Raw genomic sequence first — 10,000 nt, forward strand, 5'->3', positions numbered from 1 at the left:
AACCAAATTCGTAACGCAATTTGTACCGCAATGTAACGCAATTTGTACCGCAATGTAACGCAATTTGTGCTTAACCTAACCCACGTTGTGCCTTAACCTAACCCACGTTGTGCCTTAACCTAACCCACGTTGTGCCTTAACCTAACCCACGTTGTGCCTTAACCTAACCCACGTTGTGCCTTAACCTAACCCACGTTGTGCCTTAACCTAACCCACGTTGTGCCTTAACCTAACCCAAGTTGTGCCTTAACCTAACCCAAGTTGTGCCTTAACCTAACCCAAGTTGTGCCTTAACCTAACCCAAGTTGTGCCTTAACCTAACCCAAGTTGTGCCTTAACCTAACCCAAGTTGTGCCTTAACCTAACCCAAGTTGTGCCTTAACCTAACCCAAGTTGTGCCTTAACCTAACCCAAGTTGTGCCTTAACCTAACCCAAGTTGTGCCTTAACCTAACCCAAGTTGTGCCTTAACCTAACCCAAGTTGTGCCTTAACCTAACCCAAGTTGTGCCTTAACCTAACCCAAGTTGTGCCTTAACCTAACCCAAGTTGTGCCTTAACCTAACCCAAGTTGTGCCTTAACCTAACCCAAGTTGTGCCTTAACCTAACCCAAGTTGTGCCTTAACCTAACCCAAGTTGTGCCTTAACCTAACCCACGTTGTGCCTTAACCTAACCCACGTTGTGCCTTAACCTAACCCACGTTGTGCCTTAACCTAACCCACGTTGTGCCTTAACCTAACCCACGTTGTGCCTTAACCTAACCCACGTTGTGCCTTAACCTAACCCACGTTGTGCCTTAACCTAACCCAAGTTGTGCCTTAACCTAACCCAAGTTGTGCCTTAACCTAACCCAAGTTGTGCCTTAACCTAACCCAAGTTGTGCCTTAACCTAACCCAAGTTGTGCCTTAACCTAACCCAAGTTGTGCCTTAACCTAACCCAAGTTGTGCCTTAACCTAACCCAAGTTGTGCCTTAACCTGCTCTGTAATTGGCATATGACACGTTACATTAATCCAGTGTTGTCTAACCACAACCCTCTGAATATAGTTCGCTACTCGCACCGCCCACCCTCTTGTGTATCGTTTCATGTTCAACACTTCGCAAGTGTTGCTTACTTTTTACATGCTCCCGCTGTACACTGTAATGTGGACGACTGCAGGATGTACATCGCCCCCCCCCTCCCCCCTGCCTTCGCACGCTGGTCGTTCAGGTGCTTGCGTGTTCAATGCCCTTCGCAGCTGTTCACTGGCATTCGCATGTCGAAGCGCTCAGTCTACGTCGTGGTACGGCCTGTGTCCACTGTCCGCTGATGTCTAAACCCATTGTTGTGCGGTTGTTGTTGCTGGAGGTAAATCAGTAAGGGCAAATCTGTGTGTGAAGCGATACGCGGCGGTGGCTGGGCGGGACCGTCCCCGGCCGGTGAGGGGGGGCCGCCCGGCGTGCTGGCCGCGCGGTGCGTGGGCGCACGCGCTACAGCCGGCTGGTGGGGGCGCCCAGTGGCAGGCGCGCCGGCCGACGGACGCGGCAGGCGGCGCAGCTGCGCGCCGGGGCACCCTGCGCGCGGCGCCGGGCGGCCAAAGTGGGTCCTCGCGGGCCCGGTGCGAAGCGCGGTGGACATCTGCAGTGTGCTGGTCCGACTGAGGACTGTGTGCGTTGAGGATGCGCCGCCGCCCGGCACTCGGCGCCGCGACGCCGTCTGCTGCTCGGTCGCCCCAGCGGTTCTCGCTGGTGGTTTGTATCGCAGTTGTGCAGACGTGTTGGCACGTGCGCTGTGCTGGGAGAGTTCGCTTCGGCACCCACGTGGGGCCTTTGCCCTTCTGTGGCGCTGGCGTTGGAGCTGCCGGTCACCGTAGGTGGCGCGTGTTGTCTCCCGCCGGCAATGCCACGACAGCACGCTCCCGGGCCTCTGTCGGCAGCGGCAAGCTCAGTTGGGAGCACGGGTGGTCGCACCTAAAGCGTCTACTCGCCTAACTCCGGGCGATTGCGCCTCTCTCGAACCCGACCAAGTACTTAGGACGGCGCTGCGCGCCGCCGGGACCTGAGAGGGTTTCGAGGTGTATTGTGCAGGGGAGCTCAGCCTCCTCCTGTTTGCAGAATAATTGAGCGGACGCTTGCGTGTTCGCGCGGGCCCCTGGGACACACTCCCGGGCGGCCGGCTGCTCAGCTCTAGTTGACGCAGCTCCCTGGTTGATCCTGCCAGTAGTCATATGCTTGTCTCAAAGATTAAGCCATGCATGTCTCAGTACAAGCCGCATTAAGGTGAAACCGCGAATGGCTCATTAAATCAGTTATGGTTCCTTAGATCGTACCCACGTTACTTGGATAACTGTGGTAATTCTAGAGCTAATACATGCAAACAGAGTCCCGACCAGAGATGGAAGGGACGCTTTTATTAGATCAAAACCAATCGGTCGGCTCGTCCGGTCCGTTTGCCTTGGTGACTCTGAATAACTTTGGGCTGATCGCACGGTCCTCGTACCGGCGACGCATCTTTCAAATGTCTGCCTTATCAACTGTCGATGGTAGGTTCTGCGCCTACCATGGTTGTAACGGGTAACGGGGAATCAGGGTTCGATTCCGGAGAGGGAGCCTGAGAAACGGCTACCACATCCAAGGAAGGCAGCAGGCGCGCAAATTACCCACTCCCGGCACGGGGAGGTAGTGACGAAAAATAACGATACGGGACTCATCCGAGGCCCCGTAATCGGAATGAGTACACTTTAAATCCTTTAACGAGTATCTATTGGAGGGCAAGTCTGGTGCCAGCAGCCGCGGTAATTCCAGCTCCAATAGCGTATATTAAAGTTGTTGCGGTTAAAAAGCTCGTAGTTGGATTTGTGTCCCACGCTGTTGGTTCACCGCCCGTCGGTGTTTAACTGGCATGTATCGTGGGACGTCCTGCCGGTGGGGCGAGCCGAAGGCGTGCGACCGCCTCGTGCGTGTTCGTGCGTCCCGAGGCGGACCCCGTTGAAATCCTACCAAGGTGCTCTTTATTGAGTGTCTGGGTGGGCCGGCACGTTTACTTTGAACAAATTAGAGTGCTTAAAGCAGGCAAGCCCGCCTGAATACTGTGTGCATGGAATAATGGAATAGGACCTCGGTTCTATTTTGTTGGTTTTCGGAACCCGAGGTAATGATTAATAGGGACAGGCGGGGGCATTCGTATTGCGACGTTAGAGGTGAAATTCTTGGATCGTCGCAAGACGAACAGAAGCGAAAGCATTTGCCAAGTATGTTTTCATTAATCAAGAACGAAAGTTAGAGGTTCGAAGGCGATCAGATACCGCCCTAGTTCTAACCATAAACGATGCCAGCCAGCGATCCGCCGCAGTTCCTCCGATGACTCGGCGGGCAGCCTCCGGGAAACCAAAGCTTTTGGGTTCCGGGGGAAGTATGGTTGCAAAGCTGAAACTTAAAGGAATTGACGGAAGGGCACCACCAGGAGTGGAGCCTGCGGCTTAATTTGACTCAACACGGGAAACCTCACCAGGCCCGGACACCGGAAGGATTGACAGATTGATAGCTCTTTCTTGATTCGGTGGGTGGTGGTGCATGGCCGTTCTTAGTTGGTGGAGCGATTTGTCTGGTTAATTCCGATAACGAACGAGACTCTAGCCTGCTAACTAGTCGCGTGACATCCTTCGTGCTGTCAGCGATTACTTTTCTTCTTAGAGGGACAGGCGGCTTCTAGCCGCACGAGATTGAGCAATAACAGGTCTGTGATGCCCTTAGATGTTCTGGGCCGCACGCGCGCTACACTGAAGGAATCAGCGTGTCTTCCTAGGCCGAAAGGTCGGGGTAACCCGCTGAACCTCCTTCGTGCTAGGGATTGGGGCTTGCAATTGTTCCCCATGAACGAGGAATTCCCAGTAAGCGCGAGTCATAAGCTCGCGTTGATTACGTCCCTGCCCTTTGTACACACCGCCCGTCGCTACTACCGATTGAATGATTTAGTGAGGTCTTCGGACTGGTACGCGGCATCGACTCTGTCGTTGCCGATGCTACCGGAAAGATGACCAAACTTGATCATTTAGAGGAAGTAAAAGTCGTAACAAGGTTTCCGTAGGTGAACCTGCGGAAGGATCATTACCGACTAGACTGCATGTCTTTCGATGTGCGTGTCGTGTCGCGCAACACGCTACCTGTACGGCAGCAGCCGTGCGCCGCGTGCGGAACCACGCGTGCCTCTCAAAACTAACTGAAAAATGTTGTGTGGTACGAGCGCTGAAGCTCTGGAGCGGCTGGCCTGCGGCACCTGGCGCCTGGCGCCGGTTTTGAATGACTTTCGCCCGAGTGCCTGTCCGCTCCGGTGTGGAGCCGTACGACGCCCATCGGCCGTGAGGCCGTTGGACACAGAACGCTGGAACAGGGGCCGTCAAACGCCTCAGTCCCGCCTATGCAACTGTTTTGAAAGAGACAGTGGAAACTAAACAAAAAAGATCACCCAGGACGGTGGATCACTCGGCTCGTGGGTCGATGAAGAACGCAGCAAATTGCGCGTCGACATGTGAACTGCAGGACACATGAACATCGACGTTTCGAACGCACATTGCGGTCCATGGATTCCGTTCCCGGGCCACGTCTGGCTGAGGGTCGGCTACGTATACTGAAGCGCGCGGCGTTTGTCCCGCCTTCGGAGACCTGGGAGTGTCGTGGCCGCCTGTGGGGCCGGCCGCGTCTCCTTAAACGTGCGATGCGCGCCCGTCGCCTGGCGGTTCGCATACCGGTACTTTCTCGGTAGCGTGCACAGCCGGCTGGCGGTGTGGCGTGCGACACCTCGTACAACGACCTCAGAGCAGGCGAGACTACCCGCTGAATTTAAGCATATTACTAAGCGGAGGAAAAGAAACTAACAAGGATTCCCCCAGTAGCGGCGAGCGAACAGGGAAGAGTCCAGCACCGAACCCCGCAGGCTGCCGCCTGTCGTGGCATGTGGTGTTTGGGAGGGTCCACTACCCCGACGCCTCGCGCCGAGCCCAAGTCCAACTTGAATGAGGCCACGGCCCGTAGAGGGTGCCAGGCCCGTAGCGGCCGGTGCGAGCGTCGGCGGGACCTCTCCTTCGAGTCGGGTTGCTTGAGAGTGCAGCTCCAAGTGGGTGGTAAACTCCATCTGAGACTAAATATGACCACGAGACCGATAGCGAACAAGTACCGTGAGGGAAAGTTGAAAAGAACTTTGAAGAGAGAGTTCAAAAGTACGTGAAACCGTTCTGGGGTAAACGTGAGAAGTCCGAAAGGTCGAACGGGTGAGATTCACGCCCATCCGGCCACTGGCTCCCGCCCTCGGCAGATGGGGCCGGCCGCCCGCGCGGAGCAATCCGCGGCGGGGTCGTGTCCGGTTGCCTTTCCACTCGCCGCGGGGTGGGGCCGTTCCGGTGTGCGGTGGGCCGCACTTCTCCCCTAGTAGGACGTCGCGACCCGCTGGGTGCCGGCCTACGGCCCGGGTGCGCAGCCTGTCCTTCCGCGGGCCTCGGTTCGCGTCTGTTGGGCAGAGCCCCGGTGTCCTGGCTGGCTGCTCGGCGGTATATCTGGAGGAGTCGATTCGCCCCTTTGGGCGCTCGGGCTCCCGGCAAGCGCGCGCGGTTCTTCCCGGATGACGGACCTACCTGGCCCGGCCCCGGACCCGCGCCGCTGTTGGCTCGGGATGCTCTCGGGCGGAATAATCGCTCCCGTCAGCGGCGCTTCAGCTTTGGACAATTTCACGACCCGTCTTGAAACACGGACCAAGGAGTCTAACATGTGCGCGAGTCATTGGGCTGTACGAAACCTAAAGGCGTAATGAAAGTGAAGGTCTCGCCTTGCGCGGGCCGAGGGAGGATGGGGCTTCCCCGCCCTTCACGGGGCGGCGGCCTCCGCACTCCCGGGGCGTCTCGTCCTCATTGCGAGGTGAGGCGCACCTAGAGCGTACACGTTGGGACCCGAAAGATGGTGAACTATGCCTGGCCAGGACGAAGTCAGGGGAAACCCTGATGGAGGTCCGTAGCGATTCTGACGTGCAAATCGATCGTCGGAGCTGGGTATAGGGGCGAAAGACTAATCGAACCATCTAGTAGCTGGTTCCCTCCGAAGTTTCCCTCAGGATAGCTGGTGCTCGTACGAGTCTCATCCGGTAAAGCGAATGATTAGAGGCCTTGGGGCCGAAACGACCTCAACCTATTCTCAAACTTTAAATGGGTGAGATCTCCGGCTTGCTTGATATGCTGAAGCCGCGAGCAAACGACTCGGATCGGAGTGCCAAGTGGGCCACTTTTGGTAAGCAGAACTGGCGCTGTGGGATGAACCAAACGCCGAGTTAAGGCGCCCGAATCGACGCTCATGGGAAACCATGAAAGGCGTTGGTTGCTTAAGACAGCAGGACGGTGGCCATGGAAGTCGGAATCCGCTAAGGAGTGTGTAACAACTCACCTGCCGAAGCAACTAGCCCTGAAAATGGATGGCGCTGAAGCGTCGTGCCTATACTCGGCCGTCAGTCTGGCAGTCATGGCCGGTCCTTGCGGCCGGCCGCGAAGCCCTGACGAGTAGGAGGGTCGCGGCGGTGGGCGCAGAAGGGTCTGGGCGTGAGCCTGCCTGGAGCCGCCGTCGGTGCAGATCTTGGTGGTAGTAGCAAATACTCCAGCGAGGCCCTGGAGGGCTGACGCGGAGAAGGGTTTCGTGTGAACAGCCGTTGCACACGAGTCAGTCGATCCTAAGCCCTAGGAGAAATCCGATGTTGATGGGGGCCGTCATAGCATGATGCACTTTGTGCTGGCCCCCGTTGGGCGAAAGGGAATCCGGTTCCTATTCCGGAACCCGGCAGCGGAACCGATACAAGTCGGGCCCCTCTTTTAGAGATGCTCGTCGGGGTAACCCAAAAGGACCCGGAGACGCCGTCGGGAGATCGGGGAAGAGTTTTCTTTTCTGCATGAGCGTTCGAGTTCCCTGGAATCCTCTAGCAGGGAGATAGGGTTTGGAACGCGAAGAGCACCGCAGTTGCGGCGGTGTCCCGATCTTCCCCTCGGACCTTGAAAATCCGGGAGAGGGCCACGTGGAGGTGTCGCGCCGGTTCGTACCCATATCCGCAGCAGGTCTCCAAGGTGAAGAGCCTCTAGTCGATAGAATAATGTAGGTAAGGGAAGTCGGCAAATTGGATCCGTAACTTCGGGATAAGGATTGGCTCTGAGGATCGGGGCGTGTCGGGCTTGGTCGGGAAGTGGGTCAGCGCTAACGTGCCGGGCCTGGGCGAGGTGAGTGCCGTAGGGGTGCCGGTAAGTGCGGGCGTTTAGCGCGGGCGTGGTCTGCTCTCGCCGTTGGTTGGCCTCGTGCTGGCCGGCGGTGCAGGATGCGCGCGCCTGCGCGGCGTTCGTGCCCCGGTGCTTCAACCTGCGCGCAGGATCCGAGCTCGGTCCCGTGCCTTGGCCTCCCACGGATCTTCCTTGCTGCGAGGCCGCGTCCGCCTTAGCGTGCTCCTCCGGGGGCGCGCGGGTGCGCGGATTCTCTTCGGCCGCCATTCAACGATCAACTCAGAACTGGCACGGACTGGGGGAATCCGACTGTCTAATTAAAACAAAGCATTGCGATGGCCCTAGCGGGTGTTGACGCAATGTGATTTCTGCCCAGTGCTCTGAATGTCAACGTGAAGAAATTCAAGCAAGCGCGGGTAAACGGCGGGAGTAACTATGACTCTCTTAAGGCGGCCAAGTAGCGGCGGTGTGGCTGCATCCGGACTCGGCTTTTCGAAGCAGGGTCTTGATGTAGTCGTGCTGCTGCTGCGAGGTGCCTTCCTTGGGTTGTAGCTACTGGGGGAGTGATGCGCAATACATGGGCCTAGCCCTCTTAGCCTCTCCTCTCCTGCGGTCTTCTCCCCTTCACGTGGGCCCGCTGATTTCGCAGAGTGGAAGACCGCACCAGGGGCTTGGGGGGGTTACCAGCCCCCCCTCGCATTATCCCTTTATAGTTGGGGGCAGCATAGAAGAGAGAAGAAAAGGTGGCCCTTCCGCTGAAGGTGCCACCCCAGCTACCCCAGCACCTATCCGGCCAACCGGCCGAGTCGAAGATCCGATGGATTGTGTAGCTACATTTGCCTGCAGAGAGTGCCACCGCACATTTACGACCAAGAACGGCCTCGGGGTCCACCGCCGCCGCCAACACCTGGCGGCCACCAACGCGGAGATCAACACGGAGAGGCACCGCGCGAGGTGGACGGAAGAAGAAGTCCTTTCGCTCGCCAAAGCGGAGGCGGAACTGTTCCTTGAGAGGGACGCTCGGTTCTTCTTTGTCAACCAAGAGCTGATTAGGATGTTCCCCGACCGAACGCTTGAGGCAATCAAGTGCCGACGGCGGCAAGCTGCCCACAAGCAGCTTGTCCGCGAATTCATGGAGGCACTTGAGATCGGTCGGGGGGAAGAGCCGGCGTCCCGCCGGGGAGCGGTGACGCAGCCGCCTGACGCGGGCGATGGCGCTGCGCCGTCCGACGACGCAGCTGCGGACTTCGCGGCCGACACCACCGGGCCGCCTGCGGAGGGACCGACTGACGCCGCCATCTGGGAGCATCTCGCGGAGCTGCCTGCTTCCGCCCAGCGTTTCTCTGCCCTGGACCGAGTTGTTGGTCTGGGGCGGGGTACGCCGCCTGAGGTCATCCTGGGCATGCTCCCGGATGCCCTTGCGTCGGTCGGGTCCAGGAGGGAGAGGACGAGTACCAGGACACAGCGGCCGCGCCAACCATCCAAGCGGCCGCCTGCCGCCCCGCCGCTGCAGAAGCGCAAGCGGCGCCGTTGGGAGTACGCGCGGACGCAGGACGCCTTCCGCAGGTCGCGTGCACGTTGCGTGCGTGGCCTGCTGGACGGCACCCTGCTGCAGCCGCCACCTGACATCCCCGGTCTGCTGGACTTCTGGGCGGACCTCTTCACCAAGAAGCCGATCTCCACCGCCGGCTTCATTCGTGACCGCCTTCTCCCGCACTCGGAGCCTGTCGCTCCTGAGTGCCTATGGGGGCCGGTCACACGTGAGGAGGTCGCTGCTGCCTTGCCGCCCAGGGGGTCGGCAGCCGGGCCGGACGGCCTTACCCCAGCGGAGCTGCGGCGCCTGCCGCACGAAGTCCTGGAGAAACTCTTGAACCTCTTCCTCCTGGCCCGCGCCCTCCCCGAGAGTCTGCTTCGCGCGCGGACGATACTACTCCCCAAAACGGCTGCACCAACATCCCCCGCTGACTTTCGCCCCATTACGGTCTGCTCGGTGTTGGCGCGGACCTTTCACAAGGTTCTCGCGTCACGCCTGATGCGTGCTTGTGCTGTGGACGAACGTCAGCGGGCATTCATCCCCCGGGATGGGATGTTGGAAAACACCTTCATCTTGGACACTGCTCTCACCGACGCAGTTCGCTCCTGTCGCTCTGTTTTTGTGGCGTCGATCGACGTCTCTAAGGCGTTTGATTCGGTGGACCATGCTGCCCTCCGCCCCGTGCTGAGGGCGCATGGCCTGCCGGATTGCTTTATTGAGTACGTCGAAAGGTGCTACGAGGGCAGCACGACGGTGATAGCGGGCGGCGGCGGCGTGGGCGTGCCCGTGCAGCCGGCAAGGGGAGTACGTCAGGGTGATCCCCTCTCCCCCCTCCTTTTCAATTTTGCGGTGGACTATGTTTTGAGCCAACTGCCCTCCCACATCGGAGCTCGGATTCTAGGTCGCAGAGTCAACGCTGCGGCCTTCGCAGATGACGTCCTGCTGTTTGCATCGACCGCGAGGGGCTTGCAGTCCCTCATCGACGCAGCCGTCGCAGCCCTCGCCCACCTGGGGCTGCAGATCAACGCCCGGAAGTGTTTCACCCTCGCCTTAGTCGCATCTGGCCGCGACAAGAAGGTGAAGGTCGACGCAGACGTGACCTTCAAGGCAGGCAATACCACCGTGCCTGCCCTACGTGTGGGTGAAACCTTCCGGTACCTGGGACTGCAATTCTCCACCGCTGGTCGCTGCGTGTTCAATCCACGACGCCACCTGGTGGAGCAACTGGACGTCATCTCCCGAGCTC

At 58.8% G+C, this 10,000-nt stretch overlaps 2 non-coding genes and 1 pseudogene across 2 annotated transcripts; all 3 read left to right on the forward strand.

Moving 5' to 3' along the window:
• Positions 1-2,180: 2,180 nt before the first annotated feature.
• Positions 2,181-4,089, forward strand: LOC126138110 (small subunit ribosomal RNA). Its single transcript, XR_007528134.1, has one exon. It is a non-coding gene; the product is annotated as a small subunit ribosomal RNA (ribosomal RNA).
• Positions 4,090-4,441: 352 nt separating this feature from the next.
• Positions 4,442-4,596, forward strand: LOC126138065 (5.8S ribosomal RNA). The gene has a single exon (XR_007528095.1). It is a non-coding gene; the product is annotated as a 5.8S ribosomal RNA (ribosomal RNA).
• A 189-nt stretch (positions 4,597-4,785) lies between these two features.
• LOC126138062 (large subunit ribosomal RNA) overlaps positions 4,786-10,000 on the forward strand; it is a 7,939-nt pseudogene continuing 2,724 nt past the window's right edge.

Source organism: Schistocerca cancellata, unplaced genomic scaffold, assembly GCF_023864275.1.
Source record: "Schistocerca cancellata isolate TAMUIC-IGC-003103 unplaced genomic scaffold, iqSchCanc2.1 HiC_scaffold_649, whole genome shotgun sequence".
In the NCBI taxonomy this organism is placed as follows: Eukaryota; Metazoa; Arthropoda; class Insecta; order Orthoptera; family Acrididae; genus Schistocerca; species Schistocerca cancellata.